At 38.3% G+C, this 20,933-nt stretch overlaps 1 protein-coding gene across 1 annotated transcript in view; it reads right to left on the bottom strand.

Moving 5' to 3' along the window:
- The window catches only part of NALF1 (NALCN channel auxiliary factor 1), a gene marked incomplete at both ends in the record, with an annotated part of 589,883 nt that overhangs the window by 250,363 nt on the left and 318,587 nt on the right, over positions 1-20,933 (bottom strand). The gene's annotated exons all lie outside the window — the stretch shown is intronic.

The following is a 20,933-nucleotide window of genomic DNA, read 5'->3' as shown; positions in this document are numbered from 1 at the left end:
ATATTGAATTAATCCAATTATTTTGAATAGAGTATAAGCAAATTGATGATCATTCTAAGAGTAAGAACTCTGAAGTATTTCTCTGATATTTGGACAGTATCAAACCATCCAAAATATTTAACCTTTCATATAGCAGTGAATGAAGTATAGATAACTTTTGGTCATTTTATTAATTTTGTTTATAAGTACACATCAATTTAAGCCTTAGAGTTGGGATGTTTGCATTCTATCTCATTGGGCTATGATCATAGATTTATGTTGGAATCCCTAAATGAACTCACCTGGTAGAAATTCTCTGGCAGCAGAGACAACCACAGAGACCCTCTGTTGGGTCAATTAATACAAGTGTTCCCCTAATGAGCCAAGAGGTATCTAGGAACTTGGGGATCAATTAATTTATAAGTCAACAAAAAATTCAGGAGAGTAGCTAGAGCGTTTAAGTGGACAGCTATTCTTTTAAAACTATAAATCATATTAACGTAAACTTAAAAGCATTTTCATGTGATGTTTAAAGCTCTTACTAATGGCATTTGCAGTCAGGGAAACTGAGTCAAGAAACGAATCCAATGAAATAAATGAAAATCATTTTTGGGTCCTATTTCAATTTCTGAAAAAAGAATGCACAGTTGAATGTTCAAGTAACTGCTGAGAACTGAGACCAGAGGTATTCCATAGTTTAATTACCAGGACCACGGTTCAGACCTTCTACATCAACACGACTTTATCATTCATTCCAGCAAATTCTTGCTCAAGGGAGATAAGGCTGTAAGCCAGTAAATAACTTCATTGTTTGCTTCAGGAACTTCCTCCAAATGAACAGACTGCTCAAACAGCCCCCTTCTCTAATGAAACAACTGTTTATTTATAAATACTTGCTTCAAGACACAAGCCTTTCAAGTCCAGACCTCAAAGCCCAGAAATATCCACCCGTGAGTCCCCTTTCTTAGGCCACTGAGGGACTTTGCCATGTACTCTCCCATGGGGAGGTAACGAACTGAGCTCTGTTTGGTCAACAGGCTGGTCTGGTGGTTGGCCAAGATGGCCTTAACGTTCCCTTCACGTAACAAAACTTCCGGGTTCTAGGCCCCTGACCTCCCTTTTCTTGGAGCATTCACTTTAGAAGACTTGTAATTGAAACCCTTTCTCTGCTCCTTTGAGATGTAAACCTTTGCCAAAGCCTCTTGCGACCTCTACAACCCAGGACTGTCTTCCTCACGGACATGGAAGCCGTCCCTCCCAAGTGTAATCGTCAGGGGAGACAGCACCCCCATATCCCAGTCTCCATGGGAGGGGAGGGTGCTGACTCCAGCAGAGGCCTACCCACAAGTTGTAACAGTCCCTGCTTTCATGGAAAGTTTGCTTTTCCTCTGAGGAAGGACCATCAGCACAGTTAGCCTAAAATCCCATCCCTGTCCCCTAGCTCATAAAAACCCTTGATCCTTTTGTTTCAGCAGAGAGGAGTTCATGCTGCATTCTGGCCTCTCTACCCTATTACAGTAGCCATTCTGAATAAAGTCACCCTGGTCTGTTTAACACCATCAGGTGCAATTTTTGCTTTGGCATAATCTTTCAGGTATTTGGTGTTCAACATTCATTTTCTCACATGAAAAATGTACATTTTTTAATGCACAACTCAAACATGATCATTGAAATGAATGTGAAGATTCCCAAATGTGATTTTCATTTCTATTTGGAGCTTATTTTTATTTCCTCAGAGAATTCAACAAAATCTAATTAATTATTCAATTTAGCTAATGAATATCTGGAAACACTCAAAACACAAACGCTTCAAAGTGTTTACAAACGCAATATAATGTATCAAGCAAGGTGAAGGAGACCTATATGAGACTATAGGTAATCATACTTTCCAATAGTTATTAAATATTTAATGAGTGGCAGACATTGTTCTTTGTGTTAATTTATTTAATATTCACAAAACACTATGAGGTTGCTTAAATTATTATTTCCATAATGCAGATTTTAAAAAGAGAGAGAGATAACAGAGTGGTCATGGAACTTGCCCAAGTAATAGAGAAAAGCCCAAAAAAGAAAGTCTGGTTTTGAGTCTGTGTTTAAACCACCATGCTATACTTACTTTCTTCCATATGGTTAAATGTTTACATTGATTTTTATTATTTTTTATTACATTTTCTTTTTGCGTAACTGGAGAAATTAAAGAAACTCACCCGTTTTTTTAGTTTTCACTAAAACCTTAGATTTGTGCCAATTCATCACAAAATACTCACTGTTACATAAATATGTTTTACAGTTGTATTAAGTATTAAGAATACATATTTGAGAAACATACAAGATTTTTAGAAACAAATCTACTCATTCTGGATTCTAAAATAAAATAATTTCTGACTTCTCATGAAAGCTATAGTTCCACAGTTTCTCTAGAGTTGCATCATATGGAGTAAACCAGGAGGATTAAAAATTCTTCGCTTCAAAGTCACTTTTTTATTCAAATGAGTTCTGAGTGTCAAAGGAATCACTGATGCTGGCAGTTCCAGCCTTCTGTAGAAGATGGCCTTCAAATTGGTCCACTGAACCAGGTGTGGACCAGCCACCCCACTTCCTAGACTATTTCCTCCCTCCTTGCCAAGGCTCTCTAGTAAGCATCTCAGATATCTGATTATATGAACTGACAATGCCAAAATCCTCAAACTACCTATTATATAATCATGATCTGCCTTTTGAGAATTTCAAAACTCCTGGTAGTGTAACTATTAGCCTCTTATGAAACTGTTGCTTCATATTATCTCTGTCTTGTATTAGTTTTATGCTCAAGTTAAAGAAATACCAATATTATAAGCCTTTCTTATACTGTGAAATATTTTTGTTATTTTAGCATATCTGTCAAAGGAGACCCATTCTATCTAGTTATGCCCTCCTCCACCCTGGCTTTTTTTATAGATAATTTGTCACTGGCATATTTTATAGGTGTATCCACTTTCATAACTGAGACATTGCTCTTTGGTAATTAGAATTGTTAAATAGTTGATTTCTAAACTGAAGTAAACTGCTAGATGGGTTTTTAAATGAGATCTGCTCCAGAAAAAAAGAAAAAAAAAAAAAAACTTGGAAAGAGTAGTAGCTAATGCTTTTCTAATTATGTACATCACTAATTAATATCCTGACTTTCAAGGAGGATATTATTATATTATATTATATTATATTATATTACATTATATTATATTCCTGCAGTTTAAGCCTATTGTAAAGTAATATTTTAGACGAGAAATGTAAGTCATGTATTGATATTTGAAACTTACTGGTAACTCCTTTTTAAGTCAAAGTGGATTATTTTTAAGAACTCAGGAGGAAATTAATATTGTGGAAAGAATGAATCATTTTTCGAAAGTCGTGCACAATTATCTCCGTTCAATTTTTCTCTCTCTCTCCCCATTTCTTTCTCTTAGTTTTACCTTCATGAAAAGTGTTTGCAATACCAAGTAGAAGTTGAAACTTGGGAAGATGAACAATTTAAAGAATTTCTGGCATTATATAGTGCAGGGGAAAAAATATGTATATATATATATATTTCGGAGTCCAATGTTCATAAAAAATTAAGCCTACTAATCAGTGGAGGGGAATTACTTTACTCAAAACATGGAGACAAAATGTCAAAGCCAAATCGAATTATTGAAAGCTAACTTCTTTTAGCAGTAAGCATTCCTGCTGGCATTGTCCCTAAGCTTGGAGGACAGTGGAGCTCAGTGAGGAGAAGTAGATGGCCCTGTGGCTGGTGGTTGGCAGAGCCGGACTGAAACCAAGCCTGCTGACTGCAGAGACCCTCTTTTAATAACACCACTAATCTTTCCTCTCTGGAGGTTAAGTTTACTCATTAGCTAAATCACTCATTAGCTAAATCACTCATTTGCTAAGTCATTCATTTGCTAAATCATCCTCACACATCTGTCTTCCAGTATTTTGACTCAAATTTGTTCTTCAGTAAAATTCCAAATTGCTACACGTCATGAATCTTTGGGGTCTCTATAGAACAGTCAAATCCGTTTATACAAAAGGCCTATTGTACTTTTTATTCTGGTCTAAATGAAGTATTTTAGAACCTGAATAGAGATTATATGAGATAAGGTAAACTTTAGATGAGATAAGGTAAACTTTATAGAGCTCTAAGTATTCACTAACAATAGGATTGCCATTAAATCTCTAATTTTAAACAAAATATACTGAGGAAGGCATTCTCATATCCTTTGATTTATTATACCTACTATTTCTACTATCTTCTTTTAAAAAAAATGAGGGGAAAAAGCTTTGATCATTTGATATTGGAATAACTTCTTTTTTTTTTTTTTTTTTTAGATGTTGGGGGTAGGAGTTTATTAATTAATTAATTTATTTTTGCTGTGTTGGGTCTTCGTTTCTGTGCGAGGGCTTTCTCTAGTTGTGGCAAGCGGGGTCCACTCTTCATCGCAGTGCGCGGGCCTCTCACTATCGTGGCCTCTCTTGTTGTGGAGCACAGGCTCCAGACGCACAGGCTCAGTAGTTGTGGCTCACGGGCCTAGTTGCTCTGCGGCATGTGGGATCCTCCCAGCCCAGGGCTCGAACCCGTGTCCCCTGCATTAGCAGGCAGATTCTCAACCACTGCACCACCAGGGAGGCCCTGGAATAGCTTCTTGATGTTACTGAAGGTCAAAATCTGAATCCCAGTCCTTTCGACCATACAAAGAGGTTCTGAGGTAGCATCTGGTTCTTTAAAAATGAAGATCTTCTCTTTTATTAATTACATTTAAACCTATTCGAAACATATAGCAACTGGATTGACTGCTAAAAGTTTGATTAGTGCAATTAGAAAGCAATTGCATTATGTCATTGATATCAAGAGAAAGCCATGGGAAAAGTGTTCATTTCATACATAGTTGAATGGATTTCCTACCATGAAACTTCTCTCTATGACTGAAAATTTCCCATACCTAAAAATCCTAATAAATGAAATACTATCTTGAAACGGTTTGCTGCAAATCAATCTTTGTCACAATGGTCTATCTGAAATGATTGAATAGCCTAAAAGTCTTTTCTGCTGTCCTTTCAAACTCTAAAGTGAAAAAGAAAACCTAGTGATATCTTCTTTTCTATTAAAAATAGGTTATTTTCATATAAAAGCAATCATACAGAAATAACCATTATTTATGTTACTTCTCTCCAAAGCATGTAAACAGATACACTGAATTTGACTTTTGAGGTGATTTTGTAATTCAAATGATCTATTAAACACCTATTAGGTGCAAGATTCTACTGGAGAATAAAGGATGAAAAAGACACACTGACCTCAGTCTAAGCATCTCCAGTGAAGCAATAAGAGTGAAAATCCGAGGGAAAGAATGTGTGAAGTATTCTGAGGGCTGACAGGAAGGACTGAGTGGGTCTAAGTAACAGTACAAGCAGCATTTCTTGGCAGAGGAGATAGCTGACGTGGGTCTCGGAGGATCAGGAGTTTTGAGAGGAGTCCTCCGCTCCATGACAGTGTGATTTTCACAAGGTTCTACCTGATCAAGTCATAGAAATACCATGAGACTTGCTGAAAGTAGAGGCTGTGGACTTAGGCCATGTGGAAAGTGTTCAGTTATCCTTATTTCTGCCATCTGCATGAAATTGATGATCTCAGCATGGCAGTTAATTTTATGTGCCTGCTTGGTCATGCTATAGTGCCCAGATATTTGGCCAAGTGCCAGTCTATATGTCACTGTGAAGGTGTTTGTTACATGACATTAGCCTCTGAAACAGTGGACTTTGGACACAGCAGATGATGCTCCATAATGTGGGTGGGTCTCCTCCAATTAGTTGAAGATCTTAGGAGAAAAAGACTGAGGTTCCCTAAAGAAGAGGGACTGCCTTTGGATTCAAGATTGCAACATCAACTCTTTCCTGGCCTCTTGCCTGCCAGCCTGTCCAGCAGATTTGGGACTTGCCAGCCTTCACAACTGTGTGAGCCAATTCCTTAAAATATATCGCCTTCTCCCTCTCTCTCTCTCTCTCTCTCTCCTCTCTCTCTCTCTCTCTCTCTCTCTCTCTCTCTCTCTCTCTCTCTCTCTCACACACACACACACACACACACATACACATCTTAATGGTTCTCTTTCTCCAGAGAATCCTAAATTTCACAGGGACCCTGAGGAGGATGCTGCTTTTCAACAAAAGAAGCTTTGTAATATCCTTCTATTTTTAGAGTGTAGCAGACAATTCAAATACAGGACAGAGAACATCCAAGTAAGAAAAAAGAGAATGGAGAAAGAAAGAGAAACTGCGTCATTTCATTTTAAGTGGGCAGCCACATTTTACAGAACAGATGAGAAATAAATAAGCCTTTCAAGCAGAATAATTAATTTTAAAAAGTATATATTAAATGAATTTTCAGCAAGAGCTTAGGAAGTGCCCTGGGAAGAGATACATTTTGGTCCAGATCAACATAGGAAATGGAGAGTGGTCCTACTTGGAAGAAAGATCTGGGGATTTAGGGAGGCAAGAAGAAAAAGAATACGAGCAAAACCAGTCCCAGGGCAATTTCCTATTCATGGTGGCCAAGTTCATCATGAACAGTAATTTAAAATGTGAACCACAATCTTCTTCTCCTTCCCAATTAACATTTTGTCATCCTCCTGGCCTCAGCTCCTTGTAATTTCCCAGGGAGGTCTTCCCCTATTCCATGCTGAGGCACCCCTACTAAATGGTTCTGGAGTGTCGGGCTTTACATTTATTGGTCGGATTATGGAATTGGTGTCAACCGGCCAAACGGTGCATGGGCTCCCGTATACAAATGTACGGCACTGATTGTGTCTGTCCTCATTCATCAGGCATCATGCCTGCACACTGCAAGTTAATGCAATATCTCTCAGTTAATGAAAGGGTGAATGAACATTGTATAATCAGCTTGATGAGTGCTTTAAGCTAACTTCGGTAAAATGCATATAAGTCTCTAATTTCTTTGATTCTAAGACAACGTTACCCATTGCCTCTTAACATTTCTGAAGTCTAATTGTTTAATAAAGTCCATAGCTTGTCATATTCTGTCTGGGATTTTTTCTTAGACCTATAATTGATGGTATACTTGATTTGATGAAATGCAATGTATCCTTGGCTTTAATCTAATCAGATTTCCACCTGAAACAGAGAAATCTGATTTATTAAAACAAGTAAAACAACAATTATAAAGGGTATTTCTTCCCCTTAAACTACAGGTACAAATATAGGCCTTTAAAGGAGGGAGCCACAAGATAAAATAAACTTCGGATTATTTTAGGACTAGAATAATTTTTTAAACTATGTTATTTTTTGTTTGAAGAGCTTAGAACCAATGATTATTATTATATTAGATGAGAATAAGATTTACATAGGAAGGAACTGTAGCTTCACCATGGAACCTAATTTTTAAACTCTTGCACTTGTGACATTACAACACTGCAGCATCGAAAAGGACAGCACTTTTATAAATATAAATATGTTACATAAACATAATAGGTAAAAAAATCTTTAGAGTTAAAAAAGTTTTAAAAAATATATTTAAGTCTCAGAAAATTCTAAGAAATGGGCACTACTGGTATTACTATTATTATTATTAATAATCCCTCTTTTCACAATTTTGGAGGTTAAATGCATTACCCATAGTCCCAGAAAAAGTAAAGGGGAAAAACCGACATTAAATGCAAACTTCCTAGCTCTAAAATTTCATTCTTTTTCCCTCAAGCCACTATAACACAATGTAGAAGGCCAAAAAGGAATGAGAAATTTATCATTCATTATAGCTCTCTGACAGTGGAAAGGTAATTGAAGTAAAGAAATATGTCTCTAATATCCCTATATATTACAGTACTTCTAGAAAAAAATGAACTATCTATTTCTTCATGCATATTCTATATTCAATATCAAATTGAACTAGTTTAGTGTCCATTTGTGACTCTCTTGCTTTATAAACACTTTCCAGAAAATTACTTTAGGGAATGGTCAGATTTTCAATCACAAGAACGCATTAGATATCTGAAACTTAAATTATTCTTTAGTGTTTTGAAATCCCCATAAGACCCTGGCCAGGAGAACAGTTTTGGCAGGCGAGGAGCCTGTGCTCTGGATGAGAGGGACTTTCTTCTTTCTCCTTGTTTCTTCTACCTCATTGGGGTTAAAAGAAGAACAAGAAAGGCTCTAACAGGGTTTCTTAGTCCCACCTTGGATTCCCGTATGCCAGCCGATAAATATTTGTCGAATGAATGCCCCTGTGAATAAATGTTTCCAGACCATTGGCAGCTCTCATTAACATCCTGTATGACATACAGCGCACTTAGCAGGAGGCAGGAAAAGATGAGGACAGAAGAAATGCCTAAGACATTCTGATGTTTGTCCTACCATTTGTAAACGGCAGATGAAGGATGCCATGAAGCCCTGAGAACAGCTGTCTTCTCTTCTGAGCATTAGAAGGCAATAGTTATTTTTCAAATCAGAACTCCCCAGGCATGTAAGAAGAGAAAGTCTGTAGAAAAACTGGAGTTCACAGCCATAATCATCCATTTTTAGTGTGAAAGCCTTTCAGAGGCATCATGGTTGTGGAGTATTTGTCTTTAGGGCATTTCCACTGAACAAAGTACCTGGCCAGTGGTACATGATGGGATATCAAATTCTGCTTCTGCTGATACCCTCACAGGACCTGCTAGCCTCATAAACGCTAGTTAGCTCACATAGGGCTTGGAAAAGACTGTATTTTTCAGCAAATCTCCTAAATGTGCATCTATGATAGAAGTGGTAATAAAGGAGGGTTTCATGAGTAATTGCTACCCTCCCGATCATGAAGCCTCTGCCAGTTACATTGTGTGTGTCTGTGCTCCTTCTGGAGATGAAGGCACTGCCTTTCATTGCTGCCTCTCTCACTGATTGCCAATTAGTAAAAATTAATGAGACACTTGACCGGCACTTCTGCTAGAGCTGCAGGAAACTCTGTATTGGGATCTCGTCAGTTCCTTTCACGTTTCCCAGCATCTAAGGCCCTAGATGTCTGCAGTGACATCGGTCCCTCTCTCTGCCACCAGGCAAAGCAGTTCATCACAAGACCAACATGTGAATGGGTCTCATCACATTTTAAACAAAAACTCTACCTTCCTTCACCTTAACTGTAGGGCACTTCCCACACCTCATTTACTGTCAGATATTCAACGATGAAGTTGTAAATACTTTAGCGATGAAACTGCTTGTGAGCAGGCAGTGGTTGGGCCTCAGTCACTTCTACATCCCTAGTACCCAGTAGAGAGAGGAGTCTGCAGAGAATTTTCAGTTACTATACACTGAATGCATGAATGGACGGTTGCTCTAATAGAAATATAAATGTATCTGGATACTACTGCTGCAAACCATTTTGTGATGTTTACCTAAAATTGAACTGAAGTCCAAAACCTTTTACATATATTCAGGGTCTTTGGTTGTGAAGCCTCTTCTCGATCCCAGAGCTCTGCACGTTCGAATGATCTGCCCCCTTGTCACTTCCTCAAGGTTAACGCCAAGATAATGACATCCTTGAAGAAACACGCACAAATCCCTAGACCATGACAGCTTTCCCTATTATACGCCTTCATAGAACTTAAAACAGTAATGATTTTCCATAAACCTGTGAAATTGCTTGTCTGTCCTACGTAAAACACCTCCTCTACCCCCATCCCCCCTGCCAAATCCTGTGACAGATCCCATGCTTTTACTTCCTAGTTTATCTCTAGAATCTAGCTCAGTGTCAGGCATAAAGTCGAGTGTCCAAAATATTAATTAATTGTTAAGAAGGCTCGGTTCCCTTTGGGCTAAAATTGCACACATATGCAGGATGACCTCTGCCACCATGGACTGTAAGGGAGCTAGACTGATTGGACAAATGGGCCTTTTCTTTAGGCCTTGGTGTGACATGTAGCAGTTAGCTAGACCCATCTAATAATTAGAAACTGATAAAGGGAAAAAATGTTTAGTTTTTTAGTTGTTAAACTACAGAGTAAAGGTAATCAAAGTAGATAGAGAGGAATTATTAGGGGAAAGGTTACAGGAAGAGCTATCAGTAAGAGAACAGGGATGCAAGGATCTAGGAAGATAGAGCTTTTAGATTAAGCCATGATCAGAATCTTCCAGTTCCCGGGATCCCTGTGTCTCTGAGTCAAGAGTAGGCTGGGCTCCTGAGAGAGATAAGCTGGCTCCTTCCTGTGCTTGGGATGTTTCCAGCCTGGTGTGGCTACACATCGCCCCTCTCACTAGTGACCTGGGAAGAACGACCCCACGGTTGGCAGGGGAAGCCCAGGCACAGAAGGTGCACACGAGGGAGTTTCTTTTCGACGTTCTCGTGTCCTGTTCCCAATGTGAATTTTCCTGATGGGGAAACAAGACAACGAATGCAGTATTTTCCTCCTCCCCTTTATTTCCTGCCCATCATGAAATATTTCAACTCAGTGTCTTTGGATACCCAAAGCGGTCATTTTTTTTTCATCCTGTGTTCATAGAAGTAATTAAACTTTTAGAGAAATATTACCTCTAAACGTAAAAGAAAAAAATATATTTTCTCAATATATTCTGTGTGAAGAATCAACTTGACCCTAAAGGCCTAAAAGAGTATCTATCCATAAGGTTACTAAATCCTAATTTCAAAAAAGTCTGTACCAACTTATAAGAGAGACCTGGTTCTATTAAAGTAGAAAATAGTGTAGAGGCATAACATAAATTCCTCAAGTGCAGTAACCTCATCTGTACGCTTCCAAGAGTATTCTCAGCATCACTCCCCTGTGGGTGAAGAGTATCATCCACTATCTGCTCTCACACACGCAGCCCAACGGATTTTTGACAACTCAAAAAGTGACTATTTTTAAACGCATAGACTTTCCTTTCCAGATGGACAATACTAATAATGGAAAATTATCTGGGGTAACTAGGACTGGACCACCCATTGGTAATTTTCACACACACTCACATACATTTAGGACTTGGGAAGCAAGTTTCCAGGTATCTGTGTTTGTCTTGTTCTTGAACAGTTAATATGTTGTTGGTAAAGTACTTACAAATAAACAGGAGGCCTTTGTGGAAAAAATGGGGGAATTATGACCAACATGATGAAAACTTTGCATCCATAAGGAACAACTTTATTTGTTCAGCACCCATGGATGGATGTGCAGTGGATCCACGGTGCTGATAATCTATATCCATTTGATGATAAGCTCTGTGTAACATTTTATCATTCCCCCACAAGCTGTCACATTTAACAAGGGGGCCATTATCTACAGAAGCATCACCCTCTTGGGGTTTTCTATTCAAGTTTATTATGTAGAAACACATTACAGCATAACAACATGGTAAATGACAATATAATGTACTTGAGAGACTAATAAAAATGTTCAACCAGTTAAGCTCTGTGAAGAAACCTTACTGTGATGACTAGACACTGAAGTTTCCAGGACCAAGGACACCTGGGTCCTTATCCCAAGTTACTGTTTTACCTCAGCAAAATAAAGCCATGCATCCTCCATACTCATCTCAAGAAGGCAATACACCCTTCTACCTCGAAGTCCTATATAATGAAGACCTTGAGTCTAAAAAGCCAGTGGATTCGAGTCAGAGATGTTTGTCTTAAGAAAAAGTGAAAATGAAATTGGGGCACAGAAAATGTCCTGAGTTGATTCACAGCACGGTGAACCCCTCGTCAGGACGGAAGTAACCTAAAGGACATTTTATAGTGTGGAGGCAGCAAACCAGGCGTTGTGACTCAGAACATTTAGAAAGGCTTGAAGAGTTTCTCTGTTTCCCCTTCGAGGGTCACACACAAATGATTTTGTCAGTGATAAGGAGTGACAGACAGTGTGAGAAATCCCTCTCGGTGACTGACTCTAGGTGTGAGAATGAGAACTAAAAAATGAACATCCGAAGCGAAGGCACAGTTTGCAGAGGTGTAGAGGACGCCGCATGGATGGCAGAACGTACGGTCTGGAGGGTCCAGGGCGCCCTGCTGAGAGAGCAGGACGCAGTCCACCACCCAGGCCTCAGCCCACTAGGAGGGGCTCTGGATGAAGCTCCCAGAAGGTGCCATGTGAGTTAGGGTGGTCCTATGCTCCACTCCCGCAAAGATTAAGATAAAGGGGTACCAAGAGAAGGCAGAAATTCATCAAACTAGCCATACCAGAAACTACTGCAAATACCTATTGTCTGTCCCTAGCGTACCTCATATTCAACAGTCCCACTCAGCACCACTGCCAGGACACACAGACTCTCTTTCTTCAGAAGAGTCCATAAGTGTTTAGTAATTTAACTCATTCTTACAAAGATGACTGTAGGAAAGAAAAAAAACAAAAACCTGAAGACAGCAGGTAAGAATGAGCCAAAGTGAAGGAATGATGGGATCAATTATTTTAAATGATAATAATAATTGTAGTAATATTCATTGCCATCATTATCATCCTGATAAATGACACCTGGGCACATATGCCCTTTACGGCACTCAGGTAGGCTGCAAATGTATTTTTACCTCATTTTTACTGGCCCGTCTTAAACTTATCCTGATGTAGAGGATTGACAGCACCAGAAAGAATACCTAAAAATGCAATTATCTCCTCTCAGCCCCACAGGTTTTCTTGTGCTTTCCTCTGCACCACTGCCTCCTTGAATTTCTCATTTTATAAAACCTCACTTCATGGGTCACCTCCTCAAAGAAGCCTTCACTGCCTTCCCCAATGTCTTGTTGTAACATCCCACCCATAACTCTAGGACTGCAATTCCACAGTATTTCTATAATTGGTTGTTCATTTCTCTTTCTCCTCTTTTCTATCAGTTCTTTGCTGTCTGCAGTAGGATGTTTTCTTAGATACCAAAAAAATAAAGTATGTTGAAAAAGATTAACTTATAAGATTCTGCTAATGGATGTATTTCACTAATGGGCAACAATAGACATTTCTGTAGTTATTTAGATTCAAAACCAGTTCCATCAAAACTCCAGAAGAGAGAAGTACACAATTTCATTTTCTTTGAGGGTATAACATCTGCAACCAAAAAGAGACAGCTGTTGCAATGACTTCACAGTGATATTAATATGTAGAATAATTACGAAAAATGAAGCAATTTGTTATTAAGAACAAGTATGGCTGAATCAGAATTTATCACTGGAATTTTATGTAACAGGATCATCCACCATTTTATAATCTTCAGAATTGTTCAAAGTGCTTTCATAACCGTTATTTTATTTATGGTTTTATCCTGTCATGATAGCCCTGGTATGCAGAAAAAGACATTATCACTTCTACTTTATGTATGAGGAAAATAAAGTAAAAATGAAAAATGCTGGATGGGCTGGACAAGTCATTATCTGGGAAAATGTGCACCCAGGAAATAACACTGGAAAGAAATGGTACAAAGTAAAATTTATTTTGAGCCTTTTACTTACCATGTAGAGCCTTAGAAACAGGTAAGTCAGGATCTCTTAGGTATCTGATTAGGAGTATGAATGGGTGAAAGGCCACCACCTTGTTTGGACAGAAGGAACCAGTACATTTATTTCATCAGCACAAATACTGACTGCAGCAAAATGCACAGTTAGGGACATTTAGAAATAAAGAAGTGTAAGTGCTCTGAAGGGTTGGGGTTCAACGGGCCGGTGGACGGAAGTCTTATAATGCCATTATTCACCTTGGCACCTCCAAACAGGAATGGCTTGATGCAAAGAGGAGTTCGTTGACTTCCTTGATAAAGGGGAAAAGACCCAGAATGGAAGGAAACACCCCAAATTCCAGCTGTCACAGAGGCCTTACTCTGCCTCACCGCCAGCCTCTGTTTGCACCATGCCCACTTTCTCAATCACCATTGCCACCCTCTGAAACAGTATACTGCTTCTCACCTCAGGGCCTTTGCACACACTGTTCTTCTTGCATAAACGGAATCCTTAGGCCTAAGCAACTCCTCAGCTTTCTTCAGATAACTGCTTAGTGGCCTTCTTCCCCAATAAGCCTTCTTTGATCCCTCTGACCAGGTCAATTGCCCTTTATCATACCCTCAAAACCACACCCTTCTCCCTGGAAACCCTTATTACAGTTGGATTTTTAAATGTTGCGTGTGGAGTTCTTTGAATAACGTTTGCTTTCCTATAGTTGACTGTAACCTTTATGAGGACAAGAACCAAATCTTAATTTTGGACTTTGTGCTAGTTATCCTGACTAGTACAAGAGCTGGAATTGGCTCTAATCTGCTGGCTGAGTAGATTTTGAACAACTTCATCCCAATTCCTAAGGCCAGGTGCTCCTCTGCTGGAGATCCCATAGTCCTTTCTTTTATGCTAAATTTTCCTTCTAAAAAAGTAAACAAAAAAACAAAACCAGTAGGCATTAAGGTCTCTTAGAAGGGAAGGAACCATAGGCAGTATTTTGCGATGAGGAGGTTTGTCTATAATACTGCCAGCTTCCCTTTCTAGAGTTAGAGATGATTTGCTCAGCCCATCCCATAAACCAGTCCACTCCTGAAATCTCATGCTTCACTCTCTGGTAAACTCATTCATAATACGGGTAAACAATTCGTAATCTTCATATTTCATATCTTTTGTAATATTTGCACTTTAACAGAGAGCAAAGACTTAAAAGAAAAAGAAGGTTATTTGTGAGATTTCGAACTGTTAGTGTACCTTCTTACCCCGAAGCAATCAAGATGCACAAATTGTTAGGCTGCCCAAGGCAAGCATCATGGTCTGCCCGGGGAGTTCCATATCCCAGGAAATGTCTCCCGGGATGCAAAGCTCCAGAAGTTGCTTTTGGCAATGAGTGCTGAAACCTGGGGGAAAGTACAAAACTCCAAAGTCAGCCCACAAAATAGGGGTTGAAAGCAGCACTGTTTTCAGTTTCAGGTGGGTATGGCAGAGATGATTAACCTAACATGTCCCTGTTGCTGTCTTTCCCCCATCACTGATGTTGACGGTCATGACTTTCCATTCACGGTGTTGGATCATCCGTAGCTGCATCATTCTGAGTGATGCAGCTTCAGTGCATTGTAATCATGAGTCTTAACCAGTGTCTGCCTATGGCTTAACTATTGTGCTTTGTATCAAGGTAGCACTAGTTTAATTTTTAACATGATGAATATTGTGACCATGTTTCCTAAGAGTTCATAAAGTAAAAACAATCATGATTACACCAAGCCAGCATGACCTAGACATCACCAAAAAAGAAGGATGAACAACAGTGGTATTTTAAATCACAGATAGGAGGACATATTCAACCTGGTTAGGAAGGTAAATAACCAAAAGAGAGCATACTTCTCAATAGACCTTGAGTCTGGTCACGGTGGAGAAGGGGATTTAATAGCCCATGTGGACACAGAATCTCCCAAGTCAGCATAAGACAGACAGGTGTTTCTAAATCAATCAAAAGATTTTGTCTCCCCCAAAGACACCATACTCAGAATGTAACAGCTACTGAATTTTGAGCATACTGCACAAATGAACACACATTATCACACTGCACATACAATATCATATCATTCACACAAACTCAGTTATCGTTCCATTCTCTTGATGGCTCAATGAAACCAAGTAAAGTTACATTTCCTGAATCAGAGGTTGCAACTAAAATGTGCCGTGGGTGAACAAAAGGGAGAATGTTGATCTTGTCAGATGGTACTAACAATCATGCTTTCTGTAACATATTAAAAATGATGTGTCCAATCAAAACCACAAAATCAAAAATGGTATTCCTAGCTCTTAGGTATTCTGAAAATTGGAGTTTTCAATCATCATCTTGATTTCTATGAAGATTTTAATGAAAGCACAGGAAACATAAAACAAAAAAAAATTGTTGATTGTTGATACCTTGTCCAACTGCAAACTAGACTTTTCTCATCCACCATCATATGTAGCAGAAGGAACAAATACTAATTTTGGCAAATTCCATCTAGACTATAGACTCACCCCCCTCCCTAAAAATTACCTTCCAAATGCCTGTATATCCTGTATGTGACACTGAAAAACGGCATGTGATTTGCTTCCCTGTGACACTGAAGTTTTCATAATGAAAGTCTGGTCACTCCTTCACCTGCCTCAAAGCATGCAGAAGCACTGACTGGGATGTGAATTCACAGCTACGGAAGGAGACAGCACCCAAAGACAAGACGGTTAACATTGTCAGCCACAGAAAAGATGTTAAAATACTGACCTGCAGTAAGATTATACTTTGCAAGTGTGGGAAAAGGATGTCCACCAACGTGGAGTGCACTGGACGAGAACGGAGAGAGAGATTACAGGGAAACAGAATCTATGCGCTGCTCCTCCAAAACTGTGATGACCTTGAGAAGGCCAGAAGGAGCCTAGAAAAGGATGAACTGACTACACCTCAGTTGTTCAGTGTCATGTGCAGGCTGTGACGACAACTCAGCAGCAAAATGAATTGGTTTTTTGAAGCAAGACTGCTTAAGAACTAAAAAAAACCCAAAATGTTACCAGAAAAGGGCAAACGAAGTATACAGTCCTTTCTCAATTTCTTTATTAAATTGTAACTATTTGGAAACCAACTTGGACTTTGCAAGTTCCAATTACCTTTGTGCTTTGAAAGCATGTTCCCTGGGAAAGCACTGTTTAATTGGTGATGACATCCAGTGTGCTGCAGTGTGTGTAAAAATGTCAGACCTTTTAGCCACAGAGAGCCAGTATGATGAACTTAAAGGACCTAATGGACTAACAGCTGGTCTACCAAAACCAGCCTGCGGGTACAAAGTGGATGGGCATTTTTGGAGTGCTGGAAATTGATTCCTACACGTCTAAAACCTGCTGTTGCCTGCAAGTCAAGTCCTAAGAATCCCACGCTCTGACCCCACTGTGGAGAGAATATTTTGCTTGGTGCACTCACCGGACTGACACCAGGAATCAGTGCCCTGAGGATCTGACAAGAGCACAGCTGCAAGTCAGAGGGAGGTTTATGTTTGTATCCGATGTTAACACCACACCAAGAACGGGGGCTGTGTCCCGAGGGTGAAGGCAGCCCAGCAAAGTGGGATGGAAAGCAACGTGCCAGTAGTATATTTTATTAAATATAGGTAATACTGATTAGATTTGTTACGTAGTTTCCTTTCTAAAATTCTTACATCTGTGAATGCTGAGGGTATACAATAATATAGCCTAAGGATTTTAAATATCCAGTACAGAGTTTAACAAAAAGTTCAAATAAATTGCTGTATCCAAGAACAGAAAGAAATGTTATAAGAATATTTTTATATATTTTTATTTTTTATGCAGTTTTTAAAAGTTACCTTCCTTTTACAGTTATTACAAAATATTGGCTATATTCCTCATGTTGTACAATACATCCTTGAGCCTATCTCAGTACTGTTATATTTTTATCATACATATTTGATTAATCATTCTTACTGTTTAATTACTATTCATTGGCACTGTTAATTAGTCCTACTGTTTTATTTAAATAATAGCATTTCTGTAATGGAAAAGTAAATAATACAGAATAATATATCATTCAGATAAACACCAATGTTTCATAATTTTGTTAATGTATAATTATTTGTTATATATAATGCTGTCATGGTTTTGTTTTATCTGGTATAGTTATTTCCCGGGTTGTCTTCCCACAAAGTTGGTCATTCTGATCACCAGGGCCATGTCAGGACAAGTCACTTCCTGCCCTGATGTATACTTCCCTTCAATCACAGTTTTCTAGATTATTTCAGATCCATATCCAATGCTACTTCATCAGTAAAGCCTTTGGCAATCAAAGCGATCAGAATTAGTAGTTCTCAATGTCCTCACAGCACTTCGGATATAGCTTTTCTGTAATCTGATTGGTACCATAGATATTTGTGTGCATGCGAATCTTCTTCATCAAATATAAGTAGCTGAGGGTCAGGAGCCCAGCCTCCTGTATCTTCATAGGCTTTTAGCACCTCTCATAGTTGGAGGCCTTTAATTAATGATGATTAAATGTGTCTTTGCTGCATCTGACAATTAAATAGAACAAAACAACTGAATCAGGAATCAACAGATCCGCCATATGCATGCAGATAAAGTAATTTTACACTTTATCTGTTTCCCGATCATCAGAATCTTTGCCCTTGTAAAAATAGAAAACTATTTTATGAAATGTAAACATCTTGACTGCCTTCCAAGTTCTGATTGCTATCCAAAAGAGATAAGATGAAGCCAATCAGATATGATATTTTATTTTATTAATTTGATGTTAGAATAGATGGGCTACTGATTACCTAATTAAAGAGATATCACATAAAACAAATCCTGTACACAGAATCTATGAGTAAACAACAAAGAAGAATAAAAAATAGTTGTATCTGGTGATGGACGTATTCTTATATTAAAAAAATAAGAAGCAGGAACATATTAATCATGTGTCAGAAGGAGTCAGGCGGATAAAATATGTCAGAGAGTATTAAGCTCAAAGAAAGGTTCCTATTGTTGGATCCACTGTGGAATAACTACAGGAAAAGAATTTGAGGGGCTTGGGAGAGAACTGTGGGGAAACAGGAACAATTTACGTTGGGGAAAAAAAGAAAGCCCTGGAGACATCTGCTTCCTGATCACTGTTAAAAATGGCTATGGGTTTAAAGTCAGTTGAATTGGGGCAGTGATTTTGGAGGGTAAGTAAGTTTTGTGCAGAAGGAGATATGGGAGGATGATGACTAAAGATCAAAGAGTAAGATTCATTGTTGCAATTTTAAGAAGAGAAAATGGTGGGAAGAAGACATCTGAAGAACAATGCAGAACTGAAAAGTGATTTCAGACCTAGGAGATGCTTTGCAAATGATAGTGTCTCCATTATGAAGAGAAGAAAAATGAATGGATACACACAGATTATGAAAAAATTAACAAGGGGCTTGATTTTTGTTCTTGTTGCTATTATTATCTTAACAATGTGTTCAAGATTCTTCAACAAGAGAAATAAAAACAGCAATCCTGACAATTGTCGTTACAGTAAGAGGCCAGAAGGAATTCGTTCAGGTTAATCCAAAAAAAATCTTTGCAAAAATAGAAGCAGTTTCTACTCAGAACAAATGAATGAAAATGGATATATGTAGAAAGCATAGTAGTAATGGATTTTTTAATGTTATTAAGTACTTATCAAATATGTGTGTATATATGTACAGATCTTTCACACAAGGACACACACATACACATCCATAACTGTGACGAAGCCCTAACCTAATGACAACTATACTTCAGCAAAGGCAAAAGGTCAATATACTTGCAGTTAAAACTGAAATGATGCCTGGTCTTCTATTATCTTAATTATTTAGTCAATAAACGAATGTCAGAAGGAAATAAAACTGGCATATGGTCACTTAATAAACGTTATTAATACAGATGACTTAAAAACAAATTCTTCAAACACTAAAAGTATTTTTTCTCAAACACTTTGAGAGTTACAGAGCCACAGAATTCACAGACTATTAGAATTAAATCCTGTCTTACATTTAAAGGTTATATAAAATAATATCTTTTTAAAGTCACTTGGTCTCAGAACCAGTGAAAATTCTACTCTTCTGTTGGAAATTCTAGGTTATGTGCCACATGCAAGCTCTTGATCAAGTCACTATTTCACACTATTTTAATAATGTTTGATTGTTTACAGGACCATCCTGAAAATCGAGGACACTGTAATGAACACTGAGATTTAGAGACCAAAGGAAAAAATAATCGAACAATGATTTCTTTATGCCTTGGTTTGTCTTTCCTGCTATTCTTAATCTGACATATTCTTCTCTAATTATCCCAACTTTATTTTATGTGTGTATATTTTCTCTTTTCCTTGAGATGTAAGTGACTGTGGGACTTTACCTGGTATGTACATCATCTAGGGCAATGTTTGTGTGTTGTTTTCAAATAACACGCTGAGGAAACTCATTATCTTTAAAACTTATCCTAACGTTCCATTTAAAAGGTCAGGTAGCGTCAAAATTATCTATACCATCAAAACAGGTCACACATAGTTTATAGATCAACTATATCCATTATCATGTATAAGGTTAGAAGTTTACAATCAAGCTTGTCAGCAAGAATACAGGAAGGCTTGACAGTCTCACATATATTAATTCTAAAGTGGACAGGGATACAAAAAAAAACAAAACAAAAAAAACTACATCATTTTGTTTTTGTGATGGTAAAGAATTATGTCTTAGGGCTTCCCTGGTGGTGCAGTGGTTGAGAGTCCGCCTGCCGATGCAGGGGACACAGGTTCGTGACCAGGTCTGGGAGGATCCCACATGCCGCGGAGCGGCTGGGCCCATGAGCCACGGCTGCTGAGCCTGCGCGACCGGAGCCTGTGCTCTGCAACGGGAGAGGCCACGACAGTGAGAGGCCCGCGTACCGCAAAAAAAAAAAAAAAAAAAGAATTATGTCTTAAAATATTTTATGCCTAACATCACTTTGTTTCGACTCTCATTTTTTCCATTTTGTTAAATATTTTTTTGTAATTTCCATTGTGTCATTTCCTATCTCTGCATGAAGAGGTCCGCTAAGAACTAAGATGCTGAAACAGCAAATATTTTGTATAGCGACTCAATAAACTGAAGTATTTAAAGAGAAGCCCTGTTTTCAGAATGTCAAACTTATCAGGTAGACGTGACTTTACACATTTACCAAGTCAGTTTCCTCATACAATTTTAAGCCTCGGCGTGTGGATTATTTAAGCTAGCCACTGATGGGAACAGAGTTCTACTTTCTGTTGAATGTGGTGATTCAAAAAGGATAAATGAAATAACGATTTACTAGAAAATAAGAGAGAAGGATTTTCTTTTGCATTTTTCCACCTTGTGAAATACATGATTTCAGGCATTCCTTTTAATATGAATAAATGTTTTTGATGTATAAGAGCATCAATGAACAATTTTCCTATCCAACTGAAAAGATGGAACTTCTGCAGGGCATTTTATTACTTTTCACATGAACAGATGCAAAAGAATTACGGTTTGGGGCTCTCTTTTGG

The sequence above is a fragment of the Hyperoodon ampullatus genome (assembly GCF_949752795.1).
Source record: "Hyperoodon ampullatus genome assembly, chromosome: 16".
Classification (NCBI taxonomy): domain Eukaryota; kingdom Metazoa; phylum Chordata; class Mammalia; order Artiodactyla; family Ziphiidae; genus Hyperoodon; species Hyperoodon ampullatus.
This window is presented reverse-complemented; position numbering and strand designations above follow the sequence as displayed.